This window comes from Ursus maritimus, unplaced genomic scaffold (genome assembly GCF_017311325.1).
Source record: "Ursus maritimus isolate PB19 unplaced genomic scaffold, ASM1731132v1 scaffold_36, whole genome shotgun sequence".
Lineage (NCBI taxonomy): Eukaryota > Metazoa > Chordata > Mammalia > Carnivora > Ursidae > Ursus > Ursus maritimus.
The window spans coordinates 4,280,783-4,298,621 of NW_024426230.1; the positions used below are offsets into that span (position 1 = coordinate 4,280,783).

At 33.6% G+C, this 17,839-nt stretch overlaps 1 protein-coding gene across 2 annotated transcripts in view; it reads right to left on the reverse strand.

The window, feature by feature from the left end:
- The window catches only part of NOVA1 (NOVA alternative splicing regulator 1), a 149,177-nt gene that overhangs the window by 82,552 nt on the left and 48,786 nt on the right, over positions 1-17,839 (reverse strand). The gene's annotated exons all lie outside the window — the stretch shown is intronic.

Genomic DNA, 17,839 nt, shown 5'->3' on the forward strand with positions numbered 1-17,839 from the left:
ATGTTACTAAAGAAAATCAGACAAATACCATATGATTTCACTCATATATGGAATCTAAGAAACAAAACAAATGAGTAAAGGGAAAAATAAGAGAGAGAGAGACAGAGAGAGAGAAACCAAAAAGGAGACTCTTAACTATAGAGAATGAACGGACGGTTACCAGAGGGTGGTGGGTGAGGGGATGGGTGAAATAGGTGAAGAAGATTAAGAGCACACTTATCATGATGAGCACTGAGTAATATATAGAATTATTGAATGACTATATTGTATACCTGAAACTAATACCACATTGTATATTAACTATGCTGGAATTAAAATAAAATAAAAAATTCTTTTTTTGCCTTAAAAAAATAAAATCAGACATACCAGCTACATAAAAAAAAAAAAAGTGGTTAGTCATGCCTAGAATGCAGCTATCCTAGATGTAGGGTCTGTATTAGAACCAAAAATCTTGGGAAGGCTTCAGTCCTTTGAGGTTCCTAAGGATGCCTAGATCTGGTTCACACAGAAATCAGGTATGTTAAAATCCAATTGAGGGTACTGAGTGTTGCAACTGTGCAGTCCTATCGAAAATTATTTAAAACTCAGCATGGAAAAAGGAATTCTGTTCACTGGGTAAAGACATGAGCTGTGATACTTACCCTGGAAAATAGCCATCTATGTTTGTAACATTTTCAATGGCTCTCGGGCCTGGCAGTGGGACAATTAGATAATCAAATCCCAGTCTGTGTGGAGTTCAATACTATGGTTGCAGATTGTACAAGACCCACACTTCCAGTTCATGATCTATGTGGATGTGCTTGGGAAAGAACCCTGTGAGGATGAACATTAATAAAATCAACAAGCTGGTAAGATCTGCACTGCTCAGGTAAGAACCACAGCCACCTGGATATACCATTGTCCAGTGCACTGTAATTCATCTACAATTCAGAACAGGTCCAAAAAACAAAGTCCACTGATTCTAGCACATGAGGCTAAGGAAGCCTGGCAAATATGTCCAGACAGACAGGTTCACAGTTAAGTAGAAAGGGGACTTTTAATGCATACAGCCAGGGGCACAAGACCTGTCTAATCCTGCCAACGGGACTATATAGGTCTTCTCTCCTGTTGAGGATACTGTGGAGCACTGACTGTATTAGACACCTTTCTGGTGAGCCACCTACGGTTGAGTCTAGACCTTATAGTGTGGGTGAGACATAAGGGAGAATCAGAAAAGGGGTGAAGTGATGGCTGAAAGGACCAGTCATACTGCAGAGACTGAATCACATGGCTGTGGAAGGAAAGCAATAATCTTGGCTACGGAAAAGTGAACAACTTAGACAGCAGTGGTCCAGGGGTAGAGAGAGGAGATAATTTCCCTCAGCTCTCATCCACAGAGCACACACTTTCACAGCCACCACTTTCAACTTGGACCATTGGAGAACATTATGAATTCTCAGAAACTTCACAGAAGCTACTGACTTCAGGAGTGAACAGGGAATAGAATAAGATTAACTTTCTGGACACTATTCTGACTCTATTTAGCCTAATTCTATTCTTGTTGGTAGCTTGTGGTCTCCCTCTGCTACTTAAGAGAAGACAAACTCTTTTGCATGTTTCTCAGATTATAGCTGATTATTCTAAACTCTCCAGGCCAAGTGGTGATGAAAAATTGCAGTGCCCTGGACTCCCTGCTGGCCAAAGTGGGGTATGTGTGATTGCCAACACCTCTTGCTGCACTTGGATTAATGACATATTTAACTGGCTTGACTATGGATGAGGAGCCTGGCTGAGGTCTATCCTCCAAAAAGTGCTGATTACCCAATTGGAAGTCATATTTGATCTAAGCCCCTATAAGGACAATTAAGTAAAGTGTCTGATGAAGTGGTTAATGCTCTTGAGATTTGTTATCTGAATATGGAAAGGCTGGGGGCAGGAGTTATAGGGGAATGGCTCCATCATAATGCCCTGGAATCTGTGAACGTAGCCTTACAGGCCACACAGGCAATGTTTTTAATGCAGCTAATGCGCATCTTCCCAGAATGTGTTGTGATCTTTTTGGAACATGGAAAATGGGAGGCTTATAGGAGCTGCTATGAGGCCACCCCCAACTCACCTCCCTACCATCAGGGAGGCTATCATGAGACAGTTTCTCATAGCTTCGCAGGTTCTGATGAGCTAGCTATAAGGTTTCCTACCTCACCCTGCCCGACCCTCAACCCCTTAGGGTATAGCTGCAGACTAATAAGTATTTAGCTGTAGTCTAGAACTGGCTCCTCAGTAATGAGATATCCCATTACTCATACTGCAGTCATCCAGCACCTTTGTTTTCATGTTGTCCTTTTATTGTGTGGGACAAGGACCTGGGAATGTAGTACCTTTGACTCCTCCTCCCTTTGTTGTCTATGTTAGTAATAAACTGAATCTAGAAGTAGCTCATTTTATGTTTGCCAGTTGATTCTGTCAGTCAGGAGTTGGCCTTGCCCTTACCTGTCTGCTGCATGTTTGAAAGAAATATAAACTATGGTATATTCATTCTGTTAAATACTCTATAGAAGTAGAAAATGAATGAAGGTATCAACATGGGAACATTTATCAGACATGCTGCTAAGATTTAAAAAAAAGCAAGTATAACATGTTTATTTCAGGTTTATATTAAAAAACAACCATACAAATGTGTATACCTCTGTAAAGTATTTGTTAGTAAAAATATTTTTAAAATAATCAGAAAAGAAATACGTTGAATTTTTAACAGTTAGCTCTGGGAGAAGACCAAAGGAGTAGGTAAGAAGGTATTTTCACTATTTACCCTACATTAATATTATTTGAACTTTTCAAAACAAAGTATCCATGAATTACCCATTTAATTAAAAGAGATGATTAAAATGATTACAAGTATATATTTATTGGTACCCATTAATAATTAAGCTCTCTGCTGGGGGTGCAGAGGTGCAAACACATAAAACATAAAAAAGTATGACCACTATGTGTTAAGTAAATAAATATTAGAATCCACATCTACCTTATCTAAATATCATCTTCTCTAAACTTTAGTTTGAATATAATAATATTAGCAATAATGACACTCAACACTATTTACTGAATATTTTATATCTGACAAGAACAATGATAGGGTATTTATATATACAAATTCATTCAAGACAGAAGAAGCATCCTTTCATTTGTTGGATGGGTATAGCAGCTAGAATAGTATTTCTCACATAAACCAATAACAAGTCTATCTTTAAATTCAAAAGAAAATCTGTCTGCTCATTTCTCTACATTCTATATTCAAAGCCCATCAAATTTGTGGAGATAACTCTTTCAGCCTTCTATTAAATATACTTATTGATCAAATTTGTTTCCATACCATGGTCAACTATTAACTCAAAACAGATCTCAAAAAAGTTAAATGATAAGACTTCTAGGAGAAAATACAGACAAAAACTTGACATTTGCAAAACTTTAAGATACAAAAAGCAATAACTATAAAAGACATATGTAAACTGAACTTCATGAAAATTAAAAGTTTCTGCTCCTTGAAGGGCACAAATAAGTAAATGAAAAGATAAGCCATAATGTGGAAGAAAATATTCATGACACATATATCTGACAAAGAACTTGTATCCAGAATATGTAAAGAACTCCTTGTAACTTAGTAAGATGAAAACAATCCAATAAACATGTGCAAAAGAACTAAACAGACAGCTGACAAGAGAAAATATATCAATGGTCAATGAGCACAAGAAAACCTACTAGGGAATGCAAATTAAATTAGCACAAGAAAACCTACTAGGGAATGCAAATTAAATCGCATGTATCACAATGCAATACAACTACATACAATTTATAATGGCTAAAATTTTAAAAGACTGACACTACCATGTACTGGTGAGGATATGGACCAACTGAAATGCTTATATATTGGCAGTAGGAATGTAAAATGGCACAACCTCTTTAGAATACTGGCAGTTTCTTATGAAGTTTAATATTCCATATGATCCAGATATTCTATTCTTAAGTATTTACTGAAGAGAAATGAAAACACCTGTTTGCACAAAGACTTGAACTCAAATGTTCACAGTAATTTTATTCTAATAGTCAAAAACTGAAAGCAACTGAAATGGCCATCAACAGGTGAATGAAAAAAAACCTCACTACATATTCAGACAATAACTACTCCTTAACAATAAGAAGGAATAAATTATTTACGCATGCAACAACAGGGATGAATTTCAAAAACATTATGCAAAACAAAAGCAGACACAGGCTATATAATGTAAGATTCCATTTAAGTTAAAACCCTAGAAAAGTCAAATAAATCTATAGTAACAGAAAACAGATCAGTGATTGTCAGTGGCAGGAGTGGGTGTAGGTGTGAGAGGGGTTGAGAAGACCGGGGGAGGGGAGGATGGTCTGGCAAGGGACCCAGTGAAATTTTGGGCATGATGGAACTATACCATATTTTGACTGAGGTGGTAGTTACATGGACTTATATTACTTATATAAATAAGGCTCATAGGCAGAGACTTTGAAATCACCCTTATAAAACATGTCTTACAAGACTTTCCAATCTTTTGAGGCAGAAGATACTTCATTTTGATGTCCATATCTCATTGTCTACATACATCTGCTGAGAAATTACTTCAGACAAATTTTAATATTATGTCTAAACTCCCTCACTATAGAATTCTTCATTTCATTTCTCCAAATAAAGATTTACAAAAAATATTACTAAATAAAATATTATTTTTTTTTAGTTCACCCTTTATGCTATATGGTTCAGAAATCTCATTAGGATGTCTGTTTCTTTTCTCCTGGCTAACTACTGTATATACTGTTTGTAGTGGATAACCGTGGTTTCTAACATAATATGTATGATTCAGACATTGAATTTCCTTTTCTAACTTTTCACACTAGTGACAGCCTACCAACAATATAAGAAGCCTTTCAAATGAAATCAGAGCTATAGCTTCTAAAATAAAGATAAGGCAAATATTTTCTTCAACCCCAAATATACTTGGCAAAAGCTGGGTGCAGTCTTAACTTTTCTCTCATCTACTGTATGCAACCAGAAAACAAGTCTTTGGTGATTCTATTCTACTAGCATTTTTTCCATCTATATTATTTTCTTCCTTTGCATCTCTACTTACATCACTATTTCAGGAAGCACTTGTTTCTTTTGTGGTAATGCAATGGCTAACCTGTTTGTAACCATCCCACTGGCTTCAGTAGAGTCCTCCACGTTGCCAGTGGACTAATCTTTTAAATCTTTTAAAAACATGAATCTGTTGATGAAAAACCCAGAATTAATATTATTAACAGACTATCTATAGGAAAAAGTACAAATTCAAGAATAATATACAATATAGCTCCTACTTCCTATTTATTACTCCTTCCTGGCCAGACCTAAATTCTAGCTGTACTGATCTATTTGCAATTCTCTCAATCCTTCCTGTATTCAACTCTTTGTGGCCTTGGTTCCGGATACCTGCATTCAAGCTCTGTTTAAGTGTTAATTTCTTCAAGGAAGGGGTCACAAGCCAAGGAAAAGAGGCAGCCTCCAGAAGCTAGAACAGGCAAAGAAAGGGATTCTCCCCTATAGCCTCCAAAAGGAACCAGCCCTGTCAATACTTTAAATTTAGCCCAGTGAAACTGATTTTGGACTTTTGGCATTTCAAAACTGTAAGAGAACAAATCTGTGTTGTTTTAAGACACAAAATCTGTGGTAATTGTCATAAAACCACAGAAAACGATTACACTGATTACCTACAATATCAGTTAAATAAATAAAGATACAAAACAGCAAACAGGAATGACTTTAAATTAAATAAACAACTAAGAATGATCTTAAATGAAATGTGTTGGACATCTATATAGAAAAAGCTTTCCTGAGACAGAAAAGAAAAAAATAATCTCAGTTCATATATGAAATCCTAGATATTATAAGACTATCCTGTGCAAACAGGTTAATAGCTTTTTGGTTTTGTTTTTAACCCGTTAATAGTTTTAACACAATTTCACTAACACAGAAAACAGGAATACCTTATTTGAAAAGTATATTTGGTAAAATGATTTTAAATTCATAAGTAAAAAGAAATGGAATAATATACTAGAATAGTTGTTAAAATAAAGGATAATAGAATCAGGGAATTATTACCCTAGTAGATAACTCTAAATAATAAGATACTATAAAGCAGTAATGAGTAACATAAGAATTAATATAACAATGTACGAGCATAAATAACCCTTTCCCCCAAATCCCTGGAATACATACAAATTTAGCACGAAAACAGTATACGTGATTACTTGTAATTCATATGGCTGGCATAACTGGATTACTACTTAGAAAATATACAGTGAGAACTTTTCCTCTCAAATATTAAAATAAGATATAAATTATATAAATTAGAGATTCTAATATAAATTAGAGATTCACAAAGTAAGATCAAACCATAAGTAATCATATATTTAACCTCAGAATGAAGAAAGTTATTTTAAGTAAAGACATGAAAGGAAAAGGGAAAATATGCTAGATTTGATCATAAAAAATACTTAATTTTGTATGTGAAAAACTCCATAATTGTTTTACATTATGGGGGAACAGATGGGGAGGAATGGGCCAAGATTTAAATGCACATAATTATCAGGAATTGAAAAACTGGATGAGAAAGATACACCCATACACTACAACTACAAGTGTAAACTTAAGTTTTCGTAAGTATAATTTGGCACTGAATCTTTATTTTTCTAATTTTTTAAAGATTTTATTTACTTGAGGAGAGAGCAAGAGCATGAACACGGGGGGGGGGGGAGGGAGATAGAGACAGACGGAGAGGAAGAAGCAGGCTCCCCACTGAGCAGGGAACTGGTTGAGGGGCTGGATCCCAGGACCCTGGGATCAGGACCTGAGCTGAAGGCAGACACTTAACTGACTGAGCCACCCAGATGTCCCCTGTATCTTTAAAAGTCTTAAAATACTACATGTACTCCTGTGACCCAGTAAATCCGTTATTCTGTTTACTAATTTATAAGAACAATCATAAATGAACACAAAAACTTAAATACAATACTATGTACTATTATTTATATCAAAAAAAGATTGAAACAAGTATAAGAGACCGATTAAATATATTATAACAAATGCCTCAAATGGAATATTCTACAGACCTTAAAAAAATTACACCAGTGAACAATGAAGTAAATATGTATCATCTAAATAATGCATAGGGTACAATATTAAATGAAAAAAGATGAAAAGCTCTATATATAGTATGATCTTTATTCTGTAAATAAATGTGCAATAAGATTAGAAGAAAGCACAGAAACACATTTATAAGACCTATTTTTATCTTCAATACTTTCTTTAATTCATGAAAATAAATGATAACTTTATATTCAGAAACATTTTAATTAGAATACAGGAAAATGGAATGTCTCCAGATTGGAAAGTTTTTCTTTTCCTTCTAAAAGTAATGAAAAGGTCATATACAAAAAACAAAAACAAAAAACTTCATTGATTTGACTCTGAAAATAGAAAATGCTTCATATAAAAAGAGCCACGAACAAGAATGAAGGCAACTGATTAAAGGGCAAAATCACAAGCATATGGGACAAACAGCTAACATCCTTGTATCACCCACTTGACAATGTATATTAATTACATACAAATGCCCAACAATATTTGAGCCTCAGAGGGCACAGCAGTAAACAAATAAGAGTAGACACTTGCCCTCATAAATCTTTCATTCTCATTGGAAAGTACAGGTAATAAGTAAGTAATGAAAAACTTCAGACAGCGGTCTATGAAGACTAAAAGAGCCTGGGGGCAGGGGGAACAAGCACAACAGAGGCAGTCATGTGGCAGAATGTGAAAGGTGTGAGAGGGAATGTTAGGTTAGGAAGCTGGAAACAGCTCCTCTAAGGAGGTAACAGTTGAGCTGAAGCATGAATGACAAGATAGTCAACCATGTGAAGACTGGCTGAAGAGGGATTCAGAAAATGCAGAATCACAAGTGCAAATTCCATGAGGCAAGAAAGCTTGTCTGAGAAATAGTTGAAGTGTCTAGAGCATAAGGGACATGGGTGAGACTAACATAAGATAAATTTAAAAATCTCAAGGCCAAATAATGTTGGGATGTTTAGATCTCTATAGTTAATGTGACCTTTCAAATCGATTAGGAAAATGACATCTCAACATAAACAAGGCTAGAAACAATTCACAATTGGAAAACCACAACCTGTTAATACACACATTAACAATTCAGTCTAGCTAGTAAGAAGGATATAATTTTCTACCTTTCAAATTGACAAGCAATCACAAATCATTGTTTATATACAATGACAGTGAGGTGAGAAAATGATGAAACATTAATGTTATTTATGCTAGCAGAAAGTAAGGAAAAATAATCAAGAATAGAGTGTAATTTAAATAAATTATGGTACATTTTTACCATGGAAAAGTCTAAGTCCATTAAATTATATCTTCAAAAAACATTTCATGTTTAATTATGTCTGATATTGCTGATTACACCATTTCTAATCCATTCACAAATTCTATCAGTGCTCCTCTAAAACATCCTGCCTGTCATTATTTCTACTGCCAAAAGCCCTAATCCTAGACACCATAATTTCTGGGACTACTGCAATAAACTTCCTAATAATTACCTCTCCTAGACCCTAACTCCTTTTCCCTGTTTATCTTCCACACAGCCAGAAAAGTGATATCCTCGGTGCTAATCATTATAAAACTTCAGTACCCAATGTCTTCACACTGTAACTATGATACAATTCCAACTTCTTACTATGGCCCACTTGATCTAGTCCCTGAATTATTTCAAAGACCTCTCACCTCCTGCCACACTCTCACCCACCTCCCCTCCCAACAATGTTCAACACGCACAGCATTTCTTTCTCTTCTTCCAACATGCCAAACTCACTCGGATCCAAAGACCTTTTGTCCTTGCTATTCCTGATGCCTGGTATGTGATTTTTCTTCCTCCTAATCATTTGGAGCTCAACTCAAATGTTCCATCTTCGATGTTTCCTCTCACCATCCTAGCTAAAGTATACTCCACCTCAACATTTTTGATCATATGCATTTATTTCCTTCCCAGTATTTACGCATTTCTAAAATTATGTATTTATTCAGTGTTTCTCTGCCTCTTCAGCAACAATAAAAGCCCCATAAGAGCAAAGACTTTCTGCATTTCCAGCGTGTAGGACAGTGCCTAGCACACAATATCACTAAATAAACATTTATTGAATGAATCAAGAGTAAAAATAATTGAATATTATACAAATAACAGAATGTTAATTATATTTAACTTAGTAAGTGATATGCAAACCATGAATATCATGCAATATATAGGGTATAAAAGCAACATATGCTATAATTAATATATATATATAAATCTGGAAAGTAGATTAAAAAATCTTTGTAGGCTTCACATTTTATTTTTATATAGCAAAAATAAAATTAAACTGATTTGAAAATTTATCATTTCAAATAATTGAGACATGAGACTATAAAAAGGTAAATTTACAAAATTATAAGTTCTTATGTACACATGTGTATGTGTATAGATAGACGATAGATCTGGATAAAGATATATATATATATCTACACACACACATACACACTAAATGAAACAGGAGAGGAATGATGAAAAATAGGAACATATTGATCAAAATAATCAAAATTATAAACTGAAAATAATATTTTTGAGAACACATTTAAAAGGTCATCTTATTTCTGTATAACACTAACATTCATTCAAATAATTTTACAAAACACTCTAAAAAGTCAGAATAAGCACATATTCAAATTCAATCAAATCTGTAATGACAACACCTTCTGTAAATCTGAAATTTACAGAAATGTAAATTCCCAGAAACCAGTGATTATCTTCAAAGACTACAATAAGAAGAGGCAAAAGGGAAAAATAAGTTCTCTATAAAGTTCTAACACAGGAAGCACTAAAATAGCCTTTAACGGAGTTATTCCTCTTAGGAGACCACTGTGTCCTCTTACCAGGATAAATCAGACCCACTTGTGGGACTAGCAGTTAGGTTGAAGACTTTTGCAAGATTGCAAAAGCAGCTTGCTTCCCATTTGTATTATATACTTCTAAAAGAGCTACAAAGGGCCTAATGTAAAAAGCGAAGTAATCAAGACTTCTGTTAAAATCACCATTCTCAAGATAGCATATAACCATATTTTTTAAATGGGATCAAAGAAAAAAGACTGAAGTTTGTATAGTTATAGCAAGAGCCAACAAACCATCATATATACTAGCATACTGCCAGGAAAATCTGTTTTCACATAATTAGGACCAAGCCAAGTGTTCTTAATAGATATTCAGAATTCACTTAAAGCACTTTTCCTGGTAGTGTTAACACTAATAGGAGCATCACCAAGTTGAAATAATGTGTGATTAATTTTAACTGTGGCACTGCTCTGTGTTTTAGCAATCCATTCAAGAATTTTAAGGCTTAAATACAAGGAATCAACTACTTCACAATTAGCTGAGTGAACCCAGAAAGGATTTACTGAGACTATACTCCATGGAAAGCACAAAGGTGCATAAAATGTGGTTTCCATCTTCAAGAAAAATTTAATATAAACAGAGAGACAAGTCTAGTACACAAATTTTGGCAAGTGATAAATAATGAACTAGAGTTTACCAATGGATATAGAATGAAGTATACTGACTCCAGATACATCTTAGAAGCAAAATAATTAAGATCTGGAAATGAATAGGATGACATTCAAGTCAAAGGAGAGGAGAGAGTCGTTTATTTTGACCCTGGGTCACAAGATATTTGGTGAAGTCATAAGCAAGAATGACTGAGTTGGGAGGCGGACTGAGAATTGAGAACTAAAGATTTATTTTGGTTTCAGACATGCTGAGTTTGCCATAACCTGCAGCACAGGGGGAAAATGTGGAGCTAGAATTTCAGAGAGAAGCATAAAAAAAATATCAATCAAGGGCCAATTTCCATTTTTTAAAGATTTATTTATTTATTCCAGAGAGAGTGACAGAGGCAGAGAAAATCCTCAAGCTGACTCCCTGCTGAGCACAGAGCCTGATGCCCAAACCCGGCTGAATCCCAGGACCCTGAGATCATGACCTGAAACAAAATCAAAAGTCAGCTACTTAACCAGCTGAGCCACCCGGGCGCCCCTGGCCAATTTCCTTATTATGTGCACTTATATCTGTAATATAAGTAAGGTATTTTGCGTAGGAACATTACCTAGGTTTAAGTATAAAATAAAGATCTAGGTTTTGATGAATTTTACTGTTTATAATATTTATTCTTTTAACATTTTACTTGACCCACTAAAAGAAGGTTTCTAAATTAAAGTCCTATACAAAACCACAGTTGAAAAACAGGAAGAGACACTTAAAAGGAAAAGAAAATGGAATAACAAATATTTAAAAGGAAACTACATTTCAGATGGTATATTTTGAAAAACGGTGTTTTTTAACATTAATTTTCCTATTTGATAACTGGTCCATACCAGATGCTTCCTAAAAACCCTCCTGGATTTTAAGTTTTCCCAAGTATGCTCACAAAAACTTAGAAAAATAGAACTTTGTTCTTCCCAATATCAAACTTTTGTCATATAGTAATATTCACCTTAAACTAAGTGAAAAATACAATAATAATTAATTTTACTAATTTTGTAAGATAAATAGAGTATCTGAATAACTACAGTGGTTAGGGAACAGAAATAAACAGTGTTTCTTGATCCCTAAAACTGAGAAACAATCACTTGGAACATCTTTTACAGTTTGTTCCTTCTTATGAAAACATACACAGAAAAATCTACTGGTATAAGCAATATGACTTCAGGCAAATAATCACACAGATTACAATTCCTGGCATCTATACTGCTTGAAATTCAACTAATCCTGAAATCTGCCATATTTGCTTTTTTAAAAAATTACTTTCAACCTGAACCTGCTTGGAATACCTGGTTATCCTTACTTACCATAGTTATATCCATCAACTGTAATAAAACAAGGAAGAAAAAGAAAGATTGCAGGGATAAACAGAGAAAACTGAGCCAAAAATAGAACTAAAACCTAAAATGACCGTGTCCCAGAACAGATAAAGAGCAATGCCACTGGGATAAAAAAAGAAATCAGAGGCATAAAATATAATTCTTGCCCCCTCAAATATTTTTTGAAATATGGACAGAAATAATTAAGAATATAAGTATTATTCATTCAACAAAAATTTTACAAACTTCAACCTCTGTTTGGAAGAGATTTATTCATTTAGCAAATAATATGGAGCACATAATAGAGACTAGGTGGTAAGGGGTTCACCAATAAATCAGTGGCTGTCTCAAAAATGCTCACAATCTAGTCAGAGTGACAAATTTATAGGTAATACAATCACAATTTACACAAAGTATTTGTGAAAACACAGTAAAGAAGTATTTATTCTAACTGCGAAAACCAATAAAGACTTCACCTAAATTGGGCATCAAAGACTGGAAAGGATTCCACCATGAGGAAAAAAGATAAAGGACATTCCAAACTCACAGAATAGCCTAACACAAGGCATGGAAATATAGAAATGGATGAACGCTCATAGAAATTTATAGAAATGCAAGCTGCCCATTATGGCCTCAGTTTAGGTGGTGTAACAGGATAGTAAAATGGGAATATTCTTGTTTTCTCTGTTTCAGTTAGGACCCAAAGCTGAGAATGACAGGTTCCAAGTATTAAAACTGAGGTAATAGATCATCTATGCAACATTTGGAAAAAATGTCGCCAAAAATTGCTCAGAAATTGTTTGGTTCATCATTCACATAAAAAAATGTAAGTATATATTGGAGGAGAGGGCCTTACATTGTTTGAGGAAGAAACAGAATAGCAATTCACTCAGAACTTGCCCTATGTCCTTTAGAATATAGGACATTTAAGGAATAACACAGGAACCGGACTTTGGCCTAAAAATAATCTAAAGGCAAGAGGTTAAGATGCCTTTAGTGTGGGGCTACTACCTTAGAAATGACCAACACTTCAGAATTTGTGAAGTAAAGAATTATATTTTCCAATGGGACAGGTAAGGACTCCTGGGAAAGGAACTAGCATCAAGCCATTTTTAAAGGAATTCTACACAGAGACTGCAAAGGAAACAAGATAATCCCAGAAGAAAGAGGTTCAAAGCAGACTAGAAAGTCGGAAACTAAGGATAGTAGCCAAAAGAAGATAAACAAAGGAAGTATCAATTGTATCCAGGAATTACAAATTGGGGAGTTTTTGATAAACTCAGAAAAGCAAAAGAAAGCTAGATTTCCAACATACCTTTACTGCCAATTAGTTCTTCTCTATTTCTAATCTCAGACTTTGGAAGACCCAGGAGTAGTAAGAGGAATAGGAGAAAAAGTAAGGCATAAAGAAATTAATACAAATGTCTAGTACTTGACATGTCCCCACTCAGGTTTTTAAGCTTTCTTTGAACAAAGCTGACATAAGGAAAAAATTTCACATTGGATGAAGTTTGGAATTTTACTTTCTTAGCCACATTTTTTAAATTTACCTGAAAAGTAAGTGTGTTTTGAAATGCCAGGGAGTGCTCAAAGAAAGAATTAAAGAGAGAATGCAAAGCACAACAGAGAGACAGAAGAGGAAGAGGAAGATGAGCAAGAGAAGAGATAAAAACACTGGCGCAGCATGTATCAAGGGGCAGAAAAGAAAATATTCAGGATGAGATTTCAGGTTCAGTGACAGGAAAGAATAAAGTAACTTTCCACTTGTACCCCAGTGGGTACCCACTTGTACCCTAGTGGATTCTTAATAAATCCATTAGGAGTGATAATGGTGAGCAAAGCAGTCTATTATAAAAGGCCATATTTTTTTAAAAAGATTCATTTATTTCTTTTGGGGGGGAGGGGCAAAGGGAGAGGGAGAGAAAGAATCTCAAGCAGACTCCCCACTAAGTGCTGAGCTGCATGTGGGGCTCGATCTCACTGCCCTGAGATCATGACCTGAGCCGAAATCAGGAGTCTGATGCTTAACTGACTGAGCCACCCAAGTGCCCCCAAAGGCCATAATTTTGATATGATTACTGTGGGGTTTAAAATCTTTTCTATAAATGTAGAAAAATTAAAGATTATTTTTAAGGAGTACAAATCATATATTGTGAATTTGTTTAGGGGGAACTTAACATCTATTTCTAAAATGTTCACTCTGTTTCCTGAATTGAAGAAACTCTGTTAAGTACTGGGTAAAAGAAGTTAAAGGCAGACTCCACTCTCAATAAATTTACAAAGGAAACAGGCACAAAGGCAGTTACAATAGAGGAGATATCTGCTAGAACAGGAATAACCAAAGCCTATAGGACCATACAGAAGGGTCATCTAACAGAAGTATAAGGGATGAAGGAGGAGTAAGAAACATCTTAGTAAGGAGAAATCTAAAAAGTGAGACTTGAAGGATGAGGTCAAATTATACAGATGATAGCAGCCGATGGATAAAGGGGTGTGTGAGCAGTTGGAAAGACTGCTGCAGGGAGACAAAGGCCCAAAGAAAGCATGACATACTCTGGGAACTGCAAAGCGCTGAGTATCTATTGATCAATACATGCAGTTCGCAAGGAAAGAAATGAGATTGAGGACATAAGTGGGGAGCCAGATCACATGCACAGAATTTAGATTTTATCTTAAGATAAAAATGAGGTCCACTGAAGTTTTCATAACACTCATTTTCTATATACTGCACATCTGGCATATGCAAAGCACTCTTTCACATATGTTTTATTGGTTCCTCACAACAACCCTGTGAGGTAGGTGTAATGATTTCTTATTAACAGATTAAAAAAAAAAACAAAAAACCCTTACAGTTGTTAAGCATTTATTTTATACTTTATTAAATAGATATGAAGTGGCAGTCAGGATTCCAGGCCATGCTTCAGAAATATATTAGGAACATCACACACACACACACACACACACACACACACACACACACACACACACTTCACCTATGACACATAGAAATTTCAGAGTTAAAGACAAATTTTAAGTAATAAATGTTTGTTAACTTAGTACTAAAGATAAGGAGATTTGTGGCATAAGTAGTCCTTTATACACACTTACACTTCTAAAATTTTCAACTAATTAAAATTATATGAGAAATATCTGCAGAATTCATAAAAAATGACAGGAATTAGTTGATATATAAAATAAGAATAACAAACATTGCGGTAATTATATGAATGTCTTATCTTTATATAACTGGCCTAAGGTTATTTGGAAAAAAAAAACACTTCACATTTATCTAAAATATGTAAATTCAAACTGCAAATAATGTTCTATGGATATAAATTATGTTTTATTTCTATTATGATAGAAAATAATGTCTGAATAGTAACGTTTATTAAATAAAGTAACTCAAATATTAACCATTTAGTATAAAAAGAATTGCCTACCTAATGTTAAATTATAAAATCATCTCCCCATTATTCACAATAAAACATTTGAAAGTGTTTCATTTCCCTATCACATGACAAGAATCTGTTCAGACAAATTTGACACGACAAATAGTTTTTTAGAAATCTGTTTGGGATGAATATAAAAATATGCCCCTAATTGAAAAGATAAGAGTGTACATTTTATAAAACTAAGAAGAATGAGAATTTTAAAATATGGATTGAAACTCATATGAAAATGTATGTTCTTTAAAATTAGTTTAAATTAGGTAAAATCTACACCTAAAATACATTTCCTTATATTTTATTTTCTCATCAATTTCACTATTTCTTCAGTTGGTGATCTATTTCTTTTTAAAGCCTCCAAGTGAAAGCTAGATGTTGCCAGAGCATTACTGCTAGAGGTCTAAGCACATATTATTAAGTGTTAAAAAGTCATGTTATCTATGTATTTGCTTCATTTTTTCTATTTCAAACAGAAGATTATACTGGGGGAAGATGAAAAAAATACAGATTTAAGACTTAATTACTCTTGATTTAGTATTTTCAGAAATACTATTCCAAAATTATTAAATAAATATAAATTATGTAATAAGCCCAACCACAATTTTGGTCCTTCAGAATAAGATGAAGAGCCCTCCCTGGGAAAACAAACAATCAAATAGAGATATTAAGTATCTATAAGATACTTTATGCAATGAAGATAATTTCTAAATAAACTAAACAAATGCTCCAAATATGCAGTTTAAATTAAATACCAACATTTTCCTTTATTTTTAATTATACAAGGAGTACATGTTTGTTAAATTTATATAATACACAAGTATATTCAATAAAAATGAAGTTTCCATCTAATTCCCTTTTCCAAATAACATATGTTGTAAGTATATTAAAGTATAAGATTCATATGGTTAAAAATTGAATGTATTAAGTTGTTAAACTTACATCATCCACAAAAGGCCTAATATATAACAATTCTGTATAACTGAAAAACATATACTCGGATATGCACAACAGGTATGGTTTGCACTTTTTCATCAAAACAGTATATAAAGCATATGGTCTATTCTGTCAAATATAATAACTTCAGTTAATAAGATAAATGGGATTAAGCAATACTTACAATTACACTGTAGAAAATGCAAAAGAACCAATTATAGCAAATTAAATATTACATATACTAATAAAATACCTTCTTGCTAGATATACATAAGTAGATTATATTATATCTTAACTATACTCTTTAAAATATTAAATTTTACTTCTTTAGGGATTTAACTGTTGAAGTATTAAGTCTAAGTAAGGGGGAAAATCGCATTAAAAAGTTAGATTTTGGTAATATTTAGCTGCATTCCACTTTGAATGTAAATAAAGCCTAGTTTTTAAAAAATTTATCAGATGAATGGCATATTGAGAATTTTATTTATTCTCAAAAAATTTATTTCAAAACAGCAGGGTAACTCCGCTATAAAATTAGAGATAGTTAAAAATATTGGTAGGAAATCAGACCTCTTCTTTTGACTCTAAAATACCATCGCTTGGCATTTAATTAACACAAATAATATTCTAACTAGAACAAAGTCACTTGCACCAAAATATCTTGATTACATAATGTAAGGTACAATTCTGAATACACAGAATTCTGCCCCTGAGTTAAACAGAAAACTCGTAAAGAAAGGGTCTGTAGAGATAATTTCTTCCACCCACCTCATTTTACAAGTAAGTAAACTGTGGCCCAGAAAGGCTTTTATCTGCTTTCATTGAGAATCTATAGGCATAGAGATGTACACAAGTATCATTTAAATTATGATATAATTTAAAGTTACCTAAAACAAATGACACTATATTTCATATAATTAAGACTCTGAAGAGTAAGAAATCTAATTCCTTGCCACAGAAATGTCTACAGATGCATAAAAAAAAAAAAAAAAGGCTAGTGAGCCATACTATTGGCTAGAAAAGCAAAACCATGAAGTATAATAACCCATATCATATTGTTTAACAATAGACACAGCAGTTTCTCATGTTATTTTCCTATCCTATAAGGCATAAACATGCCAAATTGTTACTAAAGATAGCACTCTGGTAAAATGCTTTTACAAAAGGAAAAAGAAAATCATTAAAAAACAAAGCGGGAGAGAAAGACTAAAATACATGAAGTGAAAGTTCAAATATTTACTGTTTCTTCTCTCCCAAGCTTTGTTTCAATACGTTAAAAGAAAATTCTTTTCTTCATGCTTCTAAAACAAAGAATCAAAACTAGATTCATTATAAACTGGCTTTGTTGCAAAGCTTTCACCCAAGAATGAAAGTATTAAGACTAAGACATAAAACACTGTAAGCAAAGCTAATTGGGATGTTCCTGTTGAATTTTAAGTTGATTTGCTTCTTTAAGAACACAGCTCTAAAA